The sequence below is a fragment of the Ovis aries genome, chromosome 1 (assembly GCF_016772045.2).
Source record: "Ovis aries strain OAR_USU_Benz2616 breed Rambouillet chromosome 1, ARS-UI_Ramb_v3.0, whole genome shotgun sequence".
Lineage (NCBI taxonomy): Eukaryota > Metazoa > Chordata > Mammalia > Artiodactyla > Bovidae > Ovis > Ovis aries.
The window spans coordinates 219,423,394-219,445,951 of NC_056054.1; the positions used below are offsets into that span (position 1 = coordinate 219,423,394).

Here is a 22,558-nt window from a genome sequence, read left to right on the forward strand (position 1 = left end):
GAAGACTTTTGAGGGTCCCTTGGACTGCAAGGAGATCCAACTAGTCCATCCTAAAGGACATCAGTCCTGGGTGTTCATTGGAAGGACTGATGAAGCTGAAACTCCAATACTTTGGCCACCTGATGCGAAGAGCTGACACATTGGAAAAGACTCTGATGCTGGAAAAGACTGAGGGCAGGAGGAGAAGGGGACGACAGAGGATGAGATGGTTGGATGGCATCACTGACTCGATGGACATGGGTTTGGGTAGGCTCCAGGAGTTGGTGATGGACAGGGAGACCTGGTGTGCTGCAGTTCATGGGGTCACAAAGAGTCAGACATGGCTGAGCGAGTGAACTGAACTGAATTGAATTAAACTGAACCACTGTATTTTTAGGGCTTCCCTGTAGCTGAAGGGTTAAGAGTTCTCCTGCAATGCAGGAGACCACGGTTCGATTCCTGGGTCAGGAAGATCCTCTGGAGAAGGGAATGGCAATCCACTCCAGTATTCTTGCCTGGAAAATCCTATGGACAGAGGAGACTGGCAGGCTACAGTCTGTGGGGTCGCAAAGAGTTGGAAACGATTGAGAAACTAACAGTACTACTATATCTTTGGCATTGCACTAGACAGTGTAGGGGAAGGTAAAAGGGTAATTTCATGATTTCCAGTGGTTCAAATCCAGCTGGGGTGGAGGACTAAACAGAAGTGTGATGTGATTGTGTCCATGTGCTGGATATGTCCACAGCCCACTTCTTAACTTGTGGTCAGAAAGCATCCTTACAGATAGGGCTTGATTTTATGTACACCCCAACCAGCTTGCAGTTGTTAAGCATTCCAAATTATCTATAGGTTCGATAGTGAGTACCCTGTTCTGCTCATAGTAGCCACTTCTGTACGCTGACTTGCTGACAACGGTATTTGTTTTATGAGGTAATAGTGGCTGGAAGAGAAAGAGGGTGGAGAGGGCAGAAAGGAAGTGGGAGGTAGCAAGTAAAGATGGGAGAGTGAAGAAGAGAGAAACGGGAGTGGGCAGTGAGTTAAGTCAGGACCAGCTGAAGAAGCTGACAATGTAGAAGCATTGCCAAAGGGGAGATGAGTCTCCATAATGGTAGAATCAAGACTGCAGAGCCCTGATAACTGAAAAAAAATGACGCAGAGTGGGGTTTGGTGCACAACTCGATAAAAGTGATTTTGCCTGAGGCTTGGCTCTGCAGCTGTATAAATAAATTTAATTAGATTATAGGTAAATTTTTGGAGAAGGCAATAGCACCCCACTCCAGTACTCTTGCTTGGAAAATCCCATGGACAGAGGAGCTGGGTAGGCTGCAGTCCATGGGGTCGCTAAGAGCGACTTCACTTTTACTTTTCACTTTCATGCACTGGAGAAGGAAATGGCAACCCACTCCAGTGTTCTTGCTTGGAGAATCCCAGGGATGGGGGAGCCTGGTGGGCTCCCGTCTATGGGGTCGCACAGAGTCGGACACAACGGAAGCGACTTAGCAGCAGCAGCAGCAGGTAAATTTTTATTGAAGTGTGCCATACACATACAAAAGTAAACTTGTCTTAAGTTTTGTTAGGGGAAGCACACTGACTGAAGCTGCCCACCCTGGCCAGGCCCCTACTAACCATTTGCATGAGTTGTTTTACAACAGGAGGTCCTGGCAAGGAACATGGAACTAATAAGCCACCACCAACCGGAAGAGTTCAGGAAAGGTCAAAAGGAGACACCATGAAACTGACCACTTCCCAGAATCCTTCTTGCTGGTATCTGTCTTGGCTGAGTGATGTGTGCACCACCAGGAAGGACTCTGAATCAGAATGATTGGCTAAAGACAACTGGGAAACTAATCCCATCACCATAAAACCCAAACTGCAAGCCACATGGCAGAGCAGTCCTTCTGGGTTCCCTTACCCTACTGCTCTCCACCCTGGTGCCCTTTCCCAGTAAAATCTCTTGCTTTGTCAGCACATGTGTCTCCTCAGACAATTCATTTCTGAGTGTAAGACAAGAGACCACTTTTGGGCCCTGGAAGGGGTCCCCTTTCCTGCAACAGTTTGATACGTTTTCAAACATAAAATATAGCAATGCAACCCCAAGAAACAGACCATTGCTAACACCCAGAGTGTTCTGCCTAGGTGAAGGTACAACCGTCCTAATCTTTAACACGATAGGTTAGTTTTGTCTTTCTGAGTTCTACATAACTGATCATACTGTGCGTATTTTTGTGTCTGTCTTCTTTTGTCCAGTATTCTGTTTGAGATTATGAGACTGTACCTGTAGTCTGTTCATTTTTATTCCTGTATATCATTTACATATATGAATATACCATATTTTTTATTTACCCATTTCATAGTTAATGGAAATTTAGCTATTTTCTTATTTTTGGTTATTGTAAAGACTGTCTCGATGAACATCGTCACACGAGTCTTTGATAGACCTACATATACATATCTGTTGGGTAATATATCTAGGATTGGAATTGCTGGGTCAAAAGCTATGTTAGATTCTGCTTTAATAGTACAGCCAAATAGTCTTCTAAAGGGGCGATTCTAATTTACACTCCCATCAGTGGTGTGTTACAGACCAGATGCTACTCGTCCTTTGTAGTGCTTGGGATATTCTATTTTGTTTTGTTTTTCATTTTAGCTCTTCTGGAGAGTATACAATAGCATCACATTGTAATTTTAATTTGCATTTTCCAGATGATTAATTAGGTTAAGCACCTTTTTCATGTTATTGGCCATTTGGATAAAATTTTGTTTAAGTGCTTATTCACATATTTTGTCCATTTGTTCAATCAGTTCTTAAAATACTGGTTTTTTAACTAGTGAATCACATAGAATGCTAGAGAAATTGTAGCAGTGTTTATCCCTGTCTGGCTTCTGAAATTATAAAGATACATTTTAACATTTCACTGTAAGGAATACTGTGTACTGTAGGGTGTTTTTTTTAATAGATTACTTTTATCAGATTAGGAAAGTTCCTGTCTATTTTAGTTCTTAAGTATTTGTATCACAAAGAGGCCATTTCTCCACTTTTTTGTATTATCTGAAAAATTTTAAGGTTTTTTCTTACTTAAATGTTTGGAAGAATTCAGTTATAATACTGTCTGGGCCTGGGATTGTGTTTGGGTATGTGTGTATGTGTGCATTGACTTTTAATTATTGATTCCACTTTTAAAATAAATAAGAATAAGAATATTCATATTTTCATTTAAGCATGTTCAGTTCAGTCGCTCAGTCGTGTCCGACTCTTTGAGACCCCGTGAATCGCAGCACGCCAGGCCTCCCTATCCATCACCAACTCCCGGAGTTCACTCAGACTCACGTCCATCGAGTCCGTGATGCCATCCAGCCATCTCATCCTCTGTCATCCCCTTCTCCTCCTGCCCCTAATCCCTCCCAGCATCAGAGTCTTTTCCAGTGAGTCAATTCTTCGCATGAGGTGGCCAAAGTACTGGAGTTTCAGCTTCAGCATCATTCCCTTCAAAGAAATCCTAGGGCTGATCTCCTTCAGAATGGACTGGTTGGATCTCCTTGCAGTCCAGGGGACTCTCAAGAGTCTTCTCCAACACCACAGTTCAAAAGCATCAATTCTTTGGCACTCAGCTTTCTTCACAGTCCAACTCTCACATCCATACATGACTACTGGAAAAACTATAGCCTTGACTAGATGGACCTTTGTTGGCAAAGTAATGTCTCTGCTTTTGAATATGCTATCTAGGTTAGTCATAACTTTTCTTCCAAGGAGTAAGCGTCTTTTAATTTCATGGCTCCAAAAGCACTGCAGTTGGTGACTGCAGCCATAGACTGCAGCCGAGCCGACAGACTGCTCGGGCACCTCTCTTTATTTCCCTATGCCTAACTTTGAATTTCTCATTGCTTGGTGGTCTGAGGATAGAGACATTTTACCAATACATGGTGGTTATCATTACCCAGAGAGACAATTCTAAGAGATCTAAACAGAGGCTATAACGCTTCTAATGACCTAGCTTTGAAAGTCACATAGCGCCCCTTCTTAGACATCTGTTGGATAATGCAGGCACAGGTGAGCTGAGATTCCAGGAGATGGAAGAATTTCTTCTCACAATATGGGCTTTGTAGGTGTTCCAGAGAAGCAAGAAATTGATGGTAGCCTTCTTGGAGAGAGTGTATCACCCTGATATGTTCATTTAAGGCTTTATATTTTCCTAAAAATAAGGATTATCTGCATCCCACAGGCTTTGCTGTGTTATGACTTATCATTCAACTCAAAATATTTCCTAATCTAAATTAACATTTTTTTGGTTTGGGTCATTTTAGGTATATTTGGGGGGGTGGTTTCAAACATTTGAGGAACTTCGAATCATCTAGTTATTATGAAATGATAGATTAATTCTCCTGTGTACAAAGAATATGTTCTTCATGACTTCAGTTCTTCAAAATTTGTTAAGTCTTGATTTATATTCCAGCATATGGTCAATTTTGGTTTAAAAAATCTATATTTACTTGAAAGTAAAGTATATCTTACAGTTGCCAGGTGCTATGTTTTCTGTACGTATATATGAACATATAATTATGTGTGTATGTTAGTTGCTCAGTCATGTCTGACTCTTGCGACCCCATAGACTATACCCCACTCCAGTACTCTTGCTGGAAAATCCCATGGATGGAGGAGCCTGGTGGGCTACAGTCCATGGGGTTGCTAAGAGTCGGATACGACTGAGTAACTTCACTTTCACTTTTCACCTTCATGCGTTGAAGAAGGAAATGGCAACCCACTCCAGTATTCTTGCCTGGAGAATCCCAGGGATGGGGGAGCCTCATGGGCTGCCGTCTATGGGGTCGCACAGAGTCAGACACAACTGAAGTGACTTAGCAGCAGTAGCAGCAGCAGCAGCAGCAGCAGCAGCAGCAGACTATACCTCACTGGGCTCCTTTGTTTATGGAATTTTCCAGGCAAGAATACTGGAGTGGGTTGCCATTCCCTTCTCCAGGGGGTCTTCCCAAACCAGGGATTGAACCCAGGTCTCCCACATTGCAGGCAGATTCAGATGATATATGTATGATACTTATACATTTAGGAAATCAGGTCAAGTTTATTAATCATGCTTCTCATATCTTTGTATCCTTATGAATTTTTAATGTTTGTCAATATATCAGTTAGTGAGAGGCATAGTAAATTCTCTCTGATTTTACATTTGTTCTTCTATAACTGCAATTTTTGGTTTATTTATTTTGAAGCCCTATTATGAGTGGCAAACAAGTTTAGAACTGCCACATCTTCCAACAGATTAAACCTTTGCTATTGTAAAATGTTCCTCTTTAGCTCCAGCTACATTTTTTCAATTAAAATTGAGATATTATAAAATATGGTCCTGTCTAAGACATGCCTGAGATACTTTGTCCATGCCAAAAAATTCTTGATATTTGGTCTTGTACAAAAACTCCATTAGACATCTTGTCCATAAGACATCTGGTTCACACCAAAAGGTCCCAGATACTTGGTCTTGTCTAAAAACATTTTATTTTCTAAATTTTACTTTTAAATTTTTGTGTATTTGCTAAATTGAGAAATTATATTCATGTATCTTTGTATGTGTTATTTTAAATAACTAATATCTTTAAACTATAGTACTATATCATTGACTTTTAATGTAATTACTCACATATTTTGATTAAATTTACCATTTATTTTCTTATTTTTCTAAATTTCCATATATTTACATTACTTTTACTCTCTTCTCTATATCCTTTTAAACTTATTATTTTTAGTGTTTTATTCACACTCTTTATTAGGTTCTCAGTTAAATATTACTTTATTATCCTTTTAGTGGTTACTGTAGATATTATAATATCTATTATTAAAGTCTAATATAAATTAGTATTTTAATCACTTCCCTAACAATCCTAGAAACTTATACTTTAACATCTTTATACTTTTCCTGCTTTTTATATTATTTTTATTATGTTTTTGAATTTCAGATATTTAGAAGGCATAAGGATTTATTGTTGCTATTTTACACAGTCAATAGTAATTTAGCTTTATCTACATATTTGCCTTTTCTGATATTTATCATTGCTTCTTTTACTTCTTTGCTTCCTTTTGGAATAATTTCCCCACTGTCTGAAAACGGCTTTTAGTGTTTCTCTTCCTATGGATTTGCTGGCAATGCTATTTTTTCAGATTTTGTTAGGAAATGACATTTTTTCACTTAATTTTTAAATAAACTTAAAAAATTTAGAACATTTTCAGATTTATAGAAAAATTGCAAAGATAGAGAGTTCCCATATACCCCATTTACTTCATATTCCGTTAGTAAACATATCTACATTAGTACGGTACACTTGTTTTAATTAATGAGCCAATATTGGTACATTATTAAATAAAATCCACACTTCATTTAGTCTTTCTTAGTTTTTAACCTAACGTCCTTTTTCAGTCCCAGGATCCCTTCCAGGGTAACATATTATATGTAATCGTCATGTTCCCTTAGGTTCTTGTTGGTTTTAACAGTTTCTCAGATTTTCCTTGCCTTTGATGACCTTGACAGTTCTGAGGAGTACTGCCAGGTAGCTTACAGAATGTCTCTCAATTTGGATTTTTATGATGTTTATCTTATTGTTTCACTGGAATGGTGTGTTTTGAGGAGGAAGACCACAGCGGTGAAGTGCCATTTTCATGATCGTATCAAGAGTGCACACTGTCAGCACCTGACTTAGCCCTGTTGATGTCAGCCTTGATACCCAGGCTGACAGTGTGTGTCAGATTTTTCCACTCATTCTTCTTCCTTTCTGCACCAGTATTTGCTGGAATGAGGTCACTGAGCACAGCTGACATTTAAGGAGTGCAGATATCCTACCTCCTCCTTCAGGGTGAGGTATTTATGTAAGTTATTTGAAACTCTTCTGTGTAGATTTGCCTATTCCTCCCATTTATCACACCATAATTTTTGAAAAGTATCTTCAGCGGAATAGAATCATAGATTGACAGCCATTGTCTTTGAGCATTTTGAAAGTGACATTTCATTATCATTTAAATTTCCTTTTGCATGTAATGTGACTGTTTTTCTCTGCCTACTTTTAAGATTTTCTTTTTGTTCTGTTTCTGATGTTTTACTATGATATGCTTTAACGTGTGGTGGTTCTTTTTTTAATAACTTTCTTCCTTGGAATTTAAGGTACATCACAATTTTATGGTTTGATGTCTTTAAGTTTTGCAGAAATTGTTCTCACAATTTTGCCCATTTTATCTCTCTTCTTTTTAGCACTGCATAACTCTCATTTGTGAGACTTTTGATTTTTATGTCACTTTTCTTATGATACTTTGTGTTTTGTTCTACTTTTTTTTTTCTTTATTTGCTTCCATCTAGATATGGTCTGCTAAGTCACTTCAGTCGTGTCTGACTCTGCTGCTGCTAAGTCACTTCAGTCGTGTCCGACTCTGCGTGATCCCATAGATGGCAGCCCACCAGGCTCCCCCGTTGCTGGGATTCTCCAGGCAAGAACACTGGAGTGGGTTGCCATTTCCTTCTCCAATGCGTGAAAGTGAAATTGCTCAGTCGTTTTCCAACTCTTAGTGACCCCATGGACTGGAGCCCACCAGGCTCCTCCGTCCATGGGATTTTCCAGGCAAGAGTACTAGAGTGGGGTCCCATTGCCTTCTCCAAGATATGGTCTACTGACCTGATATTTAGTCATTAACTCTATAAACAACTGTTCATAATATACCTTTAGTTCCATCTACTGCATTCTCCATTAAAGTTATTATATTTTTAATTTATAAAATATATAGTTTATTATTTTGTAAATTCTACTTCTTAGGTGAAATTTTTCATTTCATCAACAATTTGCTCATTTTTACAAATCTACTCCTTTTTGACTTGCTTTATAATATTGAAGCTGGATCCTGTAAATATTTTTACTTTACCAGGTGGTACAATGATAAGCCTTAGTGAAGGATACTGTAGGAATGCTGTAAAAGGGGAAGAGACATTAGTCTGACTCCAGTGTTTTCTGTTTCAAAGGCATGTACACTGCAGTTGTCAGCAGGCTACTTCCCTCTCATTGGGAAGCTTACCTATCAGCAAGCAGCTATTTTTCCAGTGGTCCATACCCTTCAGCATTGCTCTCACCAGTGCTCCATCAGCTTTCCATTGAATCTCACTGCCACCCCAGTCACAGGTTTCTGCCCACCATCCCTGGCCAGCAGCACCTCACCAAGCTTTCATACCACCCATTGGGCAACAGCTAAACCTCTCCAGTTAGATGTAAATTTCAACCTGATGTGAAAGCTGGGAGACTGTTTCTAAGTTTGTTCTTTTCTTGGGCATTCTCTTTCAGTCCTGGACATAGTGACTTTTCCCTACATCTGCTAGTCCTATATTTTTTTAACATTCTTTTAACAATTCTTAATACTTTATCTCCAGTTTCCAATTAATAAGTTGTATAGCATGTTTTCTTTTTGCCTGATTATTTCTTTGCTGTGGTTTCCAGTCTTACTCAACTCTGGGATACCTTATCTCCAGAATTTTGAGCTCTCAAACTTAGGATTCCATGATAGGCCTGAATTTGAATTTACATCTTCCCAACGTAGTGAGGCTGATGACTCTTCTTTCTACCTTTCTTCCTATTAGCAGTAATTTTATTCCCATCTTTAGGAATTTCCTACTATGTCACTAATGAATCAGTCCCTCAAGGGCAAACCTTGTCTCACTGATATTCCTGGCTGCCGTGATAGTCTCTAATGTCTTCAGATGAGTGATTTTTTTTTACTATTACATACCACTTTTCTATTTGTTCTCAGCTAGAGAATTGGCCTGTTACCATATAGACCACTGTAGCCAGTAAAAGAATACCTGTTTACACTATTTCTTGGTCCCCCTTACTTTTTCTTGCATTAAACCAAAGAAAGCTCCATTAATGGAGGCATTATGTGCTTGTTTATTTTTCTTACAACATGAATCAGTCAATAAGGAAGGAATTCATGATTAACAAAGAATACAAGACTCTAAAAATAGGTCCAGAGCCTTGCAAAATATCATAGAGAGAAAGAACAGTGAAAGCTGATTTCCTCAGAAATATCTCAGTACAAGTTTACATATTATTCTCTAAACTTAGTTTACTGAAAAAGAAAAAAAAAAAGATGTGTTGGGATAGGTTAAGTATCAAGAGTTCTGTGATTTCACATTTAAGAATTTGTCCAAAAATACATTCCAATGGAATTCAACTCTGTTAGCACCTTTCCGTACTTAACATCACACAGACCTCATAAAGAACTGATAAAATCATTAAAATTGTGCTTATTCAAAAGAGCTATGGTCATTAAAAAGAAAACTGAAAGTCACATATGTGTTAAACAAAGCATTTATACAACTGCAATGTTCATCAATATGGAAATAAGTAAATTAAATGTATCCCTTCAGTGCAGTCATTACAAGTCATAACTGTGATGGCTATAAATCAACATGGAGAATATTATATTGAAATAGATGGCAAATTGTTTCTCTGTTTTAGTTACAACTATAAAAGCTATATATTCTTATGAAGAAAGCTTGGAAAGATTAAAAAATAAATAATTTGACATAATAATAGTAGAGTTATATCTTTTAAATTTTAGTTTTGGATATAATATTATTTGTGCCATCACTACTTTAAAAAATAGGTGTGAGATATATGGCAAAACCAATACAATATTGTAAAGTACTCAGCCTCCAATTAACATAATAAATTTATATTAAAAAACAGAATAAAACAATAAAATATAATTTTTGGTAACCATTCAAAGGGAAATGATTTCTTTTTTTTGGAGGGATAGATTTTTGCTGTCATTAAATTCTTATGGAAATCTGTTTGAACATAGCAACCATTGGATAAGACAATGAACATTTTCAACAGAGGCTTTTTCAAAATCTTAACATTTTTTGGACTTCCCCGATAGCTCAGTTGGTGAAGAATCTACCCGCAATGCAGGAGATCCCAATTTGATTCCTGGGTCAGGAAGATCCCCTGGAGAAGGGATAGGCTACCCACTCCAGTATTTTTGGGCTTCCTTGTGGCTCATCTGGTAAAGAATCTGACTGCATGGCAGGAAACCTGGGTTTGATCCCTGTGTTGGGAAGATTCCCTGGAGAAGGGAAAGGCTACCCACTCCAGTATTCTGGCCTGGAGAATTCCATGGACTACAGTCCATGGGGTTGCAAAGAGTCAGACATGACTGAGCAACACTTTCTACAACAATTTTTGACTAATATTGACCTGTACTTAAAGATAAGGCCTAACCTGTGAGTGTTAGTCATTCAGTCCCCTCCAACTCTTTGCAACCCCATGGACTGTAGCCTACCAGACTCCTCTGTTTATGGAATTCTTCAGGCAAGAATACTGGAGTGGATTGCCATTCCCTTATCTAGGGGATCTTCCCAATCCAGGGATCGAGTCAGGATCTCTTGCATGGCAGACAGATTCTTTACCATCTGAGCCACCAGGGAAGCCCAAGACCTAACCTAGAACAGCATAGTATGACAAAATTACTTCAATTGAAAGCTGAATCAATATGGTCCAAATTGCCTCTGCCAGATTTTTACCCGAAATAAATGCAGAATTTTTAAAAGAAAAGTAATGCTGGTTTGCATACCCCAAAGAGGGCTTTGAAAAATAATCTATGCTTTTGGACCACATTTATACTTTCTATGTGTTTTCCAGTTCAACACAATCTTTCCCACAACCTATCCCTTCTCACTCATTTATTTTATTTCATTCATTTATTTTATTTAACTGGCTCTAAAGGTATCCGACTTGACCCTTCCTGGTCTTAAGACCTGGCTTCAAATCCTTGAAGATTCACATATCTCTGTCAGGGAAGGCCTGGATTGGAATGGAGAGGAGGATAAGGAGAAGGAACACTGGAGCATAACTTCTCTAATTCAGTAAGTGGGTTGACTTGCTTGTACTGCTTTTATATTGGGTAGCTCTCAACTTAAAATCTGTTTAAATAAAACAGTGGAAACAGTGTCAGACTTTATTTTTTTGGGCTCCAAAATCACTGCAGATGGTGACTGCAGCCATGAAATTAAAAGACGCTTACTCCTTGGAAGCAAAGTTATGACCAACCTAGATAGTATATTCAAAAGCAGAGACATTACTTTGTCGACTAAGGTCCATTTAGTCAAGGCTATGGTTTTTCCTGTGTTAATGTATGGATGTGAGAGTTGGACCGTGAAGAAAGCTGAGTGCCAAAGTATTGATGCTTTTGAACTGTAGTGTTGGAGAAGATTCTTGAGAGTCCCTTGGACTGCAAGGAGATCCAACCAGTCCATTCTGAAGGAGATCAGCCCTGGGATTTCTTTGGAGGGAATGATGCTAAAGCTGAAACTCCAGTACTTTGGCCACCTCATGCGAAGAGTTGACTCATTGGAAAAGACTCTGATGCTGGGAGGGATTAGGGGCAGGAGAAGAAGGGGACGACAGAGGATGAGATGGCTGGATGGCATCACCGACTCGATGGATGTGAGCCTGAGTGAACTCTGGGAGTTGGTGATGGACAGGGAGGCCTCCGTGCTGCGGTTCATGGGGTTGCAAAGAGTTGGACACGACTGAGCGACTGAACTGAACTGAAGAACTGTTACTAAAAAATTTGAAAATCTTTTTCCTAGATTGTGACATCTGATCATGGGACAATTGAAGACAAGGTTTTTTACTCCTAAAGAATGTAAATAAGTGTATCTCTAGGAGATAATATGAGAGAAAAGTGTCAGTAAAGATACCCAGTCTTGATTCTGAAATATCAACATAATAAATATGTGGAAGAATCCTTTTCCACTTATGTCTATTTACAAATGTCAAACTGAATTTACCATTCAGAAATCTCATAATCAGATTGATAAGACAGAGTTTACACATGAGCAAGAGTTAAAGAAATGAAAGACAAAATAATGAGTATGTAAAATAATTGGTCAAAATAGTATGTAAAAATAACATTAAAAGGGCTTAAAATACCTTCTGCTCAGGAAGAATTTTAGTAGCACAAAAAACAGCTAATGATACTTTACAAATATGTTTTATTTTTTGGAACTAAAATAACAGCAGTAGTAAAATAAATAAATAAATAAAAGAAAGAAGCTGATAGATAGCCCTACATAAACTTTAAAGTCTATCATTCTGAGACCAAAATTAAAAGACAAACAAGAAATGAAGACAACATTGACACATAAAAGGGAAAAGGGCAGAAATCATTAATATATTAAAAAGCTAGTATAAATCAAAAGGAAAAGGTGAACTATTCCAAACAGAAATATGGTACAATGAAATAAACTGAAAAAAAAATCAAAAATACAGATGTCTAATAAATGTCAAATGTTTTTGAACCCTATTAATAATCAAATAAATTAAAATGAAAATAAAGTTAATATTATTCCGTCTCTGTTAGATTTACAAAGGTTAAAATCAATGCTAATGTGTAAAATTATAAGGGTGTGATAAAGGAATACACCATACATTCTTTGCTAGTAAGAGCACAAACTGAGAAATAGTTTCTGAGATTCAAGGGTCCACAAAAATCTGTATACGCATGCATATATTTTTCCACCCAGCAATTCTTTCCAGAATATATCTTAAGGAGACAGTCAAAAGTGTCCATAATGATTCCTTATTTTTCAATGCCAGAGTAGGAAAAATAGAAATTGAATATGAACAGTAGTAAGTATGTTAGGACACATATGAATCAAGGACCACTACACAGCAATCATGTTCCAGGAGAAAATCTATCTCTGCAAATGCTATGACACACAAAGAGTGTGTATATTTACATATACATATATAATGGCCATCCCACATATCTACTTATCTGTCAATACAGTTTTTAAAATGCAAGGACATACTCAAACATGCTAGAGTGCTTATCTTTGATTGAAGTGATTGCAGATGGCTTTTGCTTTGTTTTATTGCTATGCACTTTAGTGTTTCCCAACTTTTTTACAACAAACATACTTTCAGAAAAACAGCACAATAAAATGCTTCCCTGCTGGCTCAGAGGTTAAAGCATCTGCCCGCAATGTGGGAGACCTGGGTTCGATCCCTGGGTCAGGAAGATCCCCTGGAGAAGGAAATGGCAACCCACTCCAGTACTCTTGCCTGGAGAATCCCATGGACAGAGGAGCTTGGCGGGCTACAGTCCACGGGGTCGCAAAGAGTCAGACACGACTGAGCGACTTCACCTCACCTCAAATGCAATATATATATATATATATAAAGTTAAGGCTAAAAGGTTCCTACCATCTTCCTTTCCTTTTTTATATACTCTCTGCCATGGTGCACAATTATATCATTTTTAGTGTTTTTACTTGAATTTTAGAATATGTAGTGTGCTATTAAAAAGTAGATGAATGAGCCTTATAATTTTGCTTGTTAAGCTGCTTTGTAATGAGCTTAAAGTGCTCAATGATATAGAATGTTGGCATTCTATTCAGTCTGTTTTCTGTGGCCAAGGTTGTAGCAACCATTGAGTTGGACGGTCCCTACTTGAGAAGGCAACAATGCATGTGAATGCTTCTGATTTCTGGAGTAATCGTCATGTTCAAATGATAAAGATAGCATTTTAGAATATGCTCTGTGGAAGTTAAACAGGAGATCACTATCCTCCTGAAAACTAGACCCATGTTTATGTACTGAAGAGCTGATAAAAGCAGAGGGTGTCACAGTGTTTATACCAAGAACCTCCTACCAGGGCTAAAGTAGAAACCCTTTAAGGACAAGCAAATATAACAAGCAGGTGAGTTCTCTGGGCAGGCCACACTTTCAAAAGCAATGGCTCAACGCATGTAAGAATTAAAGATTTTAAAATTTAAAAAATAAAAACTAAAAACAAACAAACAAACAAACAAAAAACAAAAGCAATGGCTCTTATTATCAAGCTTAAGTCTGGATCTGCCAGGGCACAGATAAGAACAAAAGCAAACTCCTTTATGAGATATTTGAGGCTAACCCTACAGTTCTTGGGCTCTGATGGCTCAGATGGTAAAGAATCTGTCAGCAATACGATAGACCTGGGTTCAATTTCTGGGTGAGGAAAAGAGCCCCTGGAGAAGGAAATGGCAACCAACTCCAATGTTCTTGCCTGGAGAATTCCATGGACAGAGGACCCTGGAGGGCTACAGTCCATAGGGTTCAAAGAATCACACACGACTGAGAGACTAACACTTTCACTTTCTATTCATAGTTCTTAATTTTGTTATCTGTACGGTAAGCAGGAAAGGTACTTTATTAAGACTATTTCAAGGATCAATTGATATGAAACATTTAAAATAACACAGTTTCTAGCTTAAAATAAGCTCTTTAAATAGTAGCTTTTATTATTAACTAAACATTAGCTATTATTAGCTAAACATTAGCTATTATTTATTTATACTTGAAAAGTCAAGTGTGATTCATAGAAAGCACTCGATTGTTCTTGTTTAATTTGTATTGAACATGAATTCAGTCTTAATGTGGATGGAATTATAAATTTATAGTAACATATATCATATTTCTTGCTCTACAGACAGAAATCTTAAAAACAATTTTGCTCTTCTTCCTATAACACTACTTTTGTATAATCCTGTTGTATTTATATAAAATTTGAGGTTGTTTTTTTTTAATTGCCTAAATAATCCAACCAGAAGATAAGCTTCATCACTAGTTCACTGGTCAGTTACATATTGACTTAGTAAATAAAAAAATATAAACATGCATTTCCAACTGTATTATTTTTTCACCTTTCTTTAAAAAGTAAAAGAAAGCAAGGTGTACACTTGGTGACCTCAAATACTCAGAAAAAATATATATGAAAATATAAAATTTTTACCCACTGAAAAATCAGTGTTCATAAGTAAAAAACTTGAAAGTCATTGGATTTGAAGATGGTTCTGAAAACCAAGTCAATACTTAAGGACTTAAAATTGCAGTTTTATAAAATACTCACTGCATGATAGATTTCAGGCTGTTTCATGTGTCCAATGTCATTCAAGGTTGCAAATAAATTTGGCCTTTCAAAAGCAAGATGAATGACAAAAATTCTCTGACATATAGCATGTCTTCCAGGTTAGGCATGACAAAAGTTCAATGATATCATCAAGGCTATCAATCCATCTGTAATGACATACTGCAGTCTCTTAAAGAATTAAATATGATGTTTGCAAGAGCAGTATTGCATTTCTGGTTGTAGGAAAAAAAGAGAATTGCAAACACACAAAAAGATCTGTTAAATTACATACACAAATAAGCTATTAATTTCTATATTTAAACAAATTTGTGAATCTGGATTTTTTACATTGACCATTCTCCTAAAACATGCTTTTACTTTGAAAATCACATGTTCTATTTAGTCTATAGTTATTGGGTTTCAGTGATTGCTTATACTGCTTTCAAGAACTAGCAAGTGCTGAATAGAGTTGGCCACAGAACAAAGTAAAGAGGCAGAATCAGAAGTGTGTCAATTTTTACTCACATCTTTCTCTAAACTAAATGTATTTGGTCCAGTTTAGCATGCATATTTTTGTTCTTACAGGACTGTTTTATGAAAATTACCCCCAAAATTCAGACATATCTTACATATCATAGTAATTTTCAAATCAATAGATCTCCTGGAGTGAAGACTTAAGCTCCTTACTGCGATTAGCTTTTCCAGCACATTAGTCAATTCCTCTTTAGGTCCCAGACTTACTGTAATTCTGTATAGGTTAAGATACGACAGTAATCAATATTTCTGGAAAATTCATACATGCCCAGATATAATTGGGAAATGTATTTAAACAATGTACTTGGTCATTATGATCTCATTTTGAGATTACAGAATTATGAATGAATTATATTAACAATGCGTGTGTTCTGAATAATTTTGACAATGCCAATGGAATAACTAGTATGTATGGTTTTAATTCTAGGACTTTCCTTGAAATAGTGCATCTGTGGCTCCAGTTCAAGACTTCAGCACCTTGTTCAACTCTTAGACACTAGGGAACAAACTGAGAACCTCAAACAAATGTTTTGACCTTCATGAGTCTCCTGAGGCCCAGCCAAGCTCCTTCTTCTACTATTCATTATTGGCAGTGGAAAGAAAGGAGGAATGTGGAAATGTGTTAGACTACCACAGAGGAGAATCAGTCCTTATAGTCCAGTGACCTCATTCCTTACATGACCCCTAGACAAAAAGGAAGAAACAATCACAGCTATAAGGCAACATGCACTGAACTTCATTCAGCCTCTGAGGCTCGAAGTTTGAATCCAAGTTCTAACTCTTCTGTGAGAAACCGTGCAAGTCACTTCACATTTGTGAGCTGCCTCTTATTCATTTGAAAAAGAATATGATGACAATTCATAAAAATGTTGACAAATATAACTATGATAACATCTACAATAATGCTTTGCAAATTTTGAAGCCCAATATAAATGCACTCATGTCCTATACACAATTGCTTTTTCTTTCATATTTCTACTAAAAAACTTCTTTAAAATATTAATCAGAAATTTGAAAAAAATTTAAAAAAATGAAATTCGTATAGCAAGAGGAGTTGTGAAACAACTAATTAGATTTTTTCTCGAAATATAGTTGATTTATTTTGTTGCTGTTATTTCGTTGCTAAGTCCTGTCCAACTCTTTTGCAACTCCACGGACTATAGCGTGCTAGGCTCCTCCGCCCGTGGGATTTCCCAGGCAAGAAAACTGAAGTGGGTTGCCATTTCCTGCTCCAAGGACTCTGCAACCCCACAGACTGTAGCCTGCCAGGCTCCTCTGTCCAGGGGATTTCCCAGGCAAGAATGCTACATTGGGTTGCTATTTCTTCTCCAGGGGAGCTTCCTGACCCAGGGATCAAACCCACATCTCTTGCACCTCTTGCACTGGCAGGTGGCTTCTGTTGCCACTAGCGCCACATGGGAAGCCTTCTAATCTACAACATTATGTCATTTTCAGGTGTACAACATAGTGAGTCTTCTTTTTGCAGATTATATTCTATTATAGGTTATTATAAGATATTGGGCATAATCCTCGGTGCTATCTAGTAAATCCCTGTTGCTTATCTAGTTTATGTATAGTAGTTTATATCTGCTAGTCTCAAACTTTTAGTTTGTCCCCCTCTCTTCTTCTTCCCCGTTTGGTCACCATAAGTTTCTGTTCTCTGTCTGTGAGTCTGTTTCTTTTTTTGTATATAAATTTGTTTGTATTATTTTTTAGATTCCACTTATAAGTGATATTATATAGTACTTGTCTTTCTTTGCCTGACTTATTTCACTAAGCTTAACATTCTCTAGGTCCATCCACGAGGCTGTAAATGGAAAATTAGATTTTTATAGGAAAAACTTACATTAAACAATGGCTACTTTAAATAAATGAAACCAGAGACATTGAAAAAAGGCCATTATAGCACATCTTACATTTCTAGAGATATATTTATTTTTCGAGAATTTTTCAAAATGTGAAAAAATATTAAAATCAATGTCATGCTGACATTAAATAACAATTCTAACATTACTACCCTCTTATTGCAGTCCTCGTGTGTGTTCAGTCGCTCAGTCATGTTCGACTCTTGATAACCCCATGCACTGTAGCCCGCCAGGCTCCTCTGTCCTTGGAATTTTCTAAGCAAGAACACTGGAGCAGGTTGCCATTTCCTTCTCCAGTGGCTCCTCCTGACCCAGGGATTGAACCCATATCTCCTGTGTCTTCTGCATTACAGGTGGATTCTTTACCTGCTAAGCCGTCAGGAAAGCCCAATTATAGTCCTATCTGTTAATAATAAGATATGTTTGAAATATTTGGGTGTATTTGCAAAGCAATTTTAACTGAAAATTTTCTATTGAAACTAACTATCACACTGCTTCCCAGCAGGCTCAGACAGGTGAAGAAACTGCCTACAATGTGGGAGACTAAGGTTCAGTCCCTGGTTGGGAAGATCCCTGGAGAAGGAAATGGCAACCCACTCCAGTATTCTTGCCTGGAACATCCCATGGACAGAGGAGGTGGGCTACAGCCCGTGGGGTCATAAAAGAGTTGGACACGACTTAGTGACTAAACCACCACCACCTCCAAGTGCAATTGCCTTTAATTCAAATTCCCTATGTAATTTATGTATAACTCTTACCAAGTGGCTGCAAAAAAATAGCTTCACAGTATGATATGTTGGAAAGCTGAAAGTTTGTACAAAACACAGTCTTCCTGAACTGTTAGCTCTTATCCAGGAAGACAAAAAGTTATGACAAGTCTACAACACAACCAAAAAATCAGATGAGGAACTAAAACCAATTTGCTTGTTTGGTCTATATTTCCCTTATGCTATCAACAACACAAATTAGTCACAGTTAATAATTATAATTACCAATTATATATTGCTTCACATAACTAACATTTGTATATTTATATCATATTCTCATATTCTGGGTTACATCTAAACTTCACAAACCAGGGAAGTAGAGTAGGCTTTATTTTTAATGATGGTATAATACAACTTTCTAAATTAAGATAGCCATTGTTGAGAAACTTCTATCCCAGTAGAGTATTAAGAAATCACATGAACCTCTGTCACCTAAAATAAAATGAGACAGTCATCTGTCTTTTAGCCAGATTCTCAAATCCTCTTTCATTCATGCCTCATTATAGGACAATGGGAGAAACAGATGTCACATTAGTGCTAATAATGTTTGTTTCTTCGTAACATTGATCCATCCTCCAATGTGTCAAGAAGACAGATTTTATTTTATTTATTTATTTTTTTAAATTTTCGTGATGTTTATTATCTGTATTCTTCTCCTAATACATAAAGCACATGCAGTGAAGATTTCATTTTTGGCAATTTTCAGTCTTCAAGACCAGTGGTCTTAATCTTTGATTGGTTTTCTAAATTCTCCACAATATTTTTCAGATACTCTTCATCTTCTAAAAAATATATATATAATTCTCTTTCCACTTGATGCAGCTTATTAGATGCCAACAGTTTTCTTTTTGTCTTCACATCAGCAAAAATATCAGTAAGAAGATGATTTAGTTTATTTAGCTGAGATTCAACTTGATGAAACTGCTCTGTTATCTCCTGATCACTAAGCAAAAGCTGATTTCCTCCTTGATATAAAATTTCACAAAGCATGTTCACATCATTGTTTAGTTTGGACAGAAACAAAGAATGTTCTTGAGCAGATACTTCCAACTGCTCTTGTACCAAAGAAACATCCTGTTTTAATTTCTCAGCTACTTCTTCCAGGTTTCCATGGGTTATAAACAATTCTTTTTTCTTATTCTCTCCTTCTAAAAGTTGATAAAGCCTATGGGTAGAATAATCCTTGGTATCAATGGTATGTATTCCTTGCATTTATCTGCTGAGATACTGATGGATCTGTTAGCATTTCTAATTGCTGGTGGAACATCAAATTACTTTGATTAAGTAGGTGAACCAAGTTTTCCAGCTCATGATATATGTCCCAATGCTTTCTCAATTCAATTTCATATGATAAATGAAGAAGTTCAAATGATGCCTTTTGCTTTATCAACTGATTTAAAACTAACTCTTATCTTACTGTGTAACAGTCTTGTTTAGCAATCTGTTGATCAAAATTTCCCTTTACAACTGGCATATTCAGTAACTGGGCATTCTCTTTTACCATAGCAGGCAAATTTTTGTCTTTTATATGAGTGATTTGTTCTTCAAGTTTCAGAATTTCACTGTTCAAGCTAGAAATTTTAGCATCCAAATTATCTTTGCCAAGAGCCTTGCTAGTGAGGCTATGAAGATTCTCCTCTGCCCACTATCTTGACTTTAGGCTCAAATTATTTGCTTTCAAGTGAATTAACTGATGTTGAGCACAAATGTATGCCAGCCGCAGCCTAGCCATTTCTAGCCATCGCTCCTCAAGAACTTCTTGATTATCACAAATAGATGGTGCCTGCATATCTAAAAGTTGAAAATTTTCTTCATTTGAACTTTCAACTACTTCATGTATACCCTGAAAGAACTGTTTTTTGGTATATAAGGTTAATGCTGCCGTACTTTGCTCTTCTTGGCTTAGATAGTTTTGCAATGAAAACTGAGATAAAAACACTAGTGGATTTGTTCCTTGACCCAAATTAGACCGTCTGAAGAATATCATTAACTTTGCAACTCCATCACTAAGAGTGTGAAGTTCATTACTGTATCTGTAGCATTTAGAATTCCTTGACTCTGTTTCAGCTTTTTATTGGTTTTTTCTTCGTTAGCATTTAACCTCAGAGATTTGTGACTAGTTACTGAAGCCATCAACTGCATTTATTACGTCGCTGAATTTTTAGGTTCTTTAATTTCTGCGGAGTTTGAACCTCATCCTCTAATTTCTCTAGTTCTTTGTCATTCAAGGTAGGTGTCTTCAAATCAGAAGTTTTACAGGTTTTAAGAACTTCATCCAATGCTGCTCCTTCTAGGATGGGCTTGCCTGATTTTTGAACGCTAAAAGCTTCCAATTCCCTTTCAGACAATATGTTCTGTTCATTCACATTCCCACAAAACCACTTCAAAAACAGTTCATTTTCAACAAACCACCAGTCAAAATCTTCCCCATTAAGAATATCAGCTTTGGGATAATCCTTTTTTTTTTCATGTTTCCACAAATTCTTTTCCACAGCTCATGGTTTAACTACCCAAAATTTTGTAATTGATAAGGCTTTAATGGTGTTGCTATTTAGAAAATAAGTCCAACTACATACAAAACTAATTTTATGTTAAGTCCATAGAGAAGGGGGAAAAATATTTTTAGAATCTATAATAATTTATCCTGAATGACTCAATCAGCAGCCTCCTTCATGCAAAATGCAAAGTCAGACACGACCATACTCAGTAAGCTCGGCTAGCACCCCTCAGAAGCCCGCCGCCCAAGAAGACAAATTTTAAATGGAACTATTTATTTATTTATGAAGTACAGGTCCCTCTATGACCTAGAAAATTTCCCAATCCAAGGTATGACAAGTGCTGATAATTTCTGCATTGCAAACAAAACTGCTGACTTATATTCTAGAAATAAGGCAACTGATAGTCTATGAGTTATAGTTACACCTTTTTCCTAATAATTTATTGAGATATCTTTTGCAAATACAAATTGTACATATTTAAGGTATACAATTTGATGTTCTGATGTATATACATACATTGTGCAAAGATCAGTCAACATAAAAAAACATATTCGTTATTTCTATATAATTGCCATTATGTGTGTGTGTGAAGATTTACTATATAAAGAATTCACACAACTCAATGGCAAAAATAAAAATATATCAATTTAAAAAATGGGCAAAGGAACTAAATAGAAATTTCTCAAAAGAAAGCATAGGAAAACAAGTGATGAAAATGTACTCAACATCACTGATCATCAGGTAAATGAAAAGAAAAATCTCAATGACATGTCACCTCACACTTGTTGGCATAGCAAATATCACAAACAAAACAAGTAACAAGTGTTGGTGAGGATGTGGAGAGAAAGCCACCCTGGAGCACTACTGAAGTGAAGTGAAGTGGAGTCGCTCAGTCGTGTCCGACTCTTTGCGACCCCACGGACTGTAGCCTACCAGGCTCTTCCCTCCATGCGATTCTCCAGGCAGGAGTACTGGAGTGGGTTTGCCATTTCCTTCTCCAGGGGGTCTTCCCGACCCAGGAATCGAACCCGGGTCTCCCACATTCCAGGCAGACGCTTTAATCTCTGAGCCACCAGAGAACTAGGGGGAGTATAAACAGGTCTAACCATCATGAAAAACAATACTGAGGTTTCTAAAAAAATTAAAAAGATAGAATTATCAGATGATCCAGTAACCCTACTTCTGGATGTATATCTGAAGGTTGTGAAATATGAATCCTGAGATATCTGCACTTCTAAGTTCTTTGCAGCATTTTTCACAATAGCCAAGACATGAAAGCCACCTAAATAAACATTCATCAATGGTCTAATGTAGCAGTCCCCAAGCTTTTATGTACCAGGGACAGTTTTCCTGGAAGACAACTTTTCCACGGCCCAGGGGCTGGGGACCCCGGTCTAATAGATAAGGAAAATATGGTATATATGTAGAATGGAATACTATTCAGCCTTAAAAATAAGGGAATCCTGCCATTTGCAACAAATGGATGAATCTGGAGAACATCATGCTAAGTGAAACAAGCCAGGGACAGAAAGACAAACACTACATAACCTCATTTTAATGTGAGATCGAAAATAATGAAACCGTGGAAGCAGAGTAGAGTGGTGGTTGCCTGGAAAGAGAAGAGTGGGAGATGAGGTGATACTGGTCAAAGTAAAAAGTTTTAGCTGTATACAATGCATGGTTTTTGGAGATCTAATGAACAGCATGATGATGATGGCTAACAATATTATACAATCATTTCCTTAGCAAATATTTACTCAACAGCGTCTTCATGTTGGGCCTGGAGGATCCAAAGATAAAACCCATTATTATTTTTTTTTTTAAGATTAGCCTCATTCCCATACTAAGTAAGCTTACTGGCTAGTGTGGGAGATATGATTCAAGTTGCTGTAAATAAACTAAAGGCAAGATTGAAATTTAAGCTCACTAAAATCTAAGTTTTCTGGCTCCAAAGCAGTTTCAGTCTTTTCTACTCCAAGTTG

General features: G+C 37.1%; 1 protein-coding gene and 1 pseudogene across 1 annotated transcript in view; both read right to left on the reverse strand.

The window, feature by feature from the left end:
* Window positions 1–22,558, reverse strand: part of LOC101114669 (EGF-like and EMI domain-containing protein 1) — a 575,484-nt gene that overhangs the window by 222,319 nt on the left and 330,607 nt on the right.
* Window positions 18,564–20,820, reverse strand: LOC114109602 (HAUS augmin-like complex subunit 3; annotated as a pseudogene).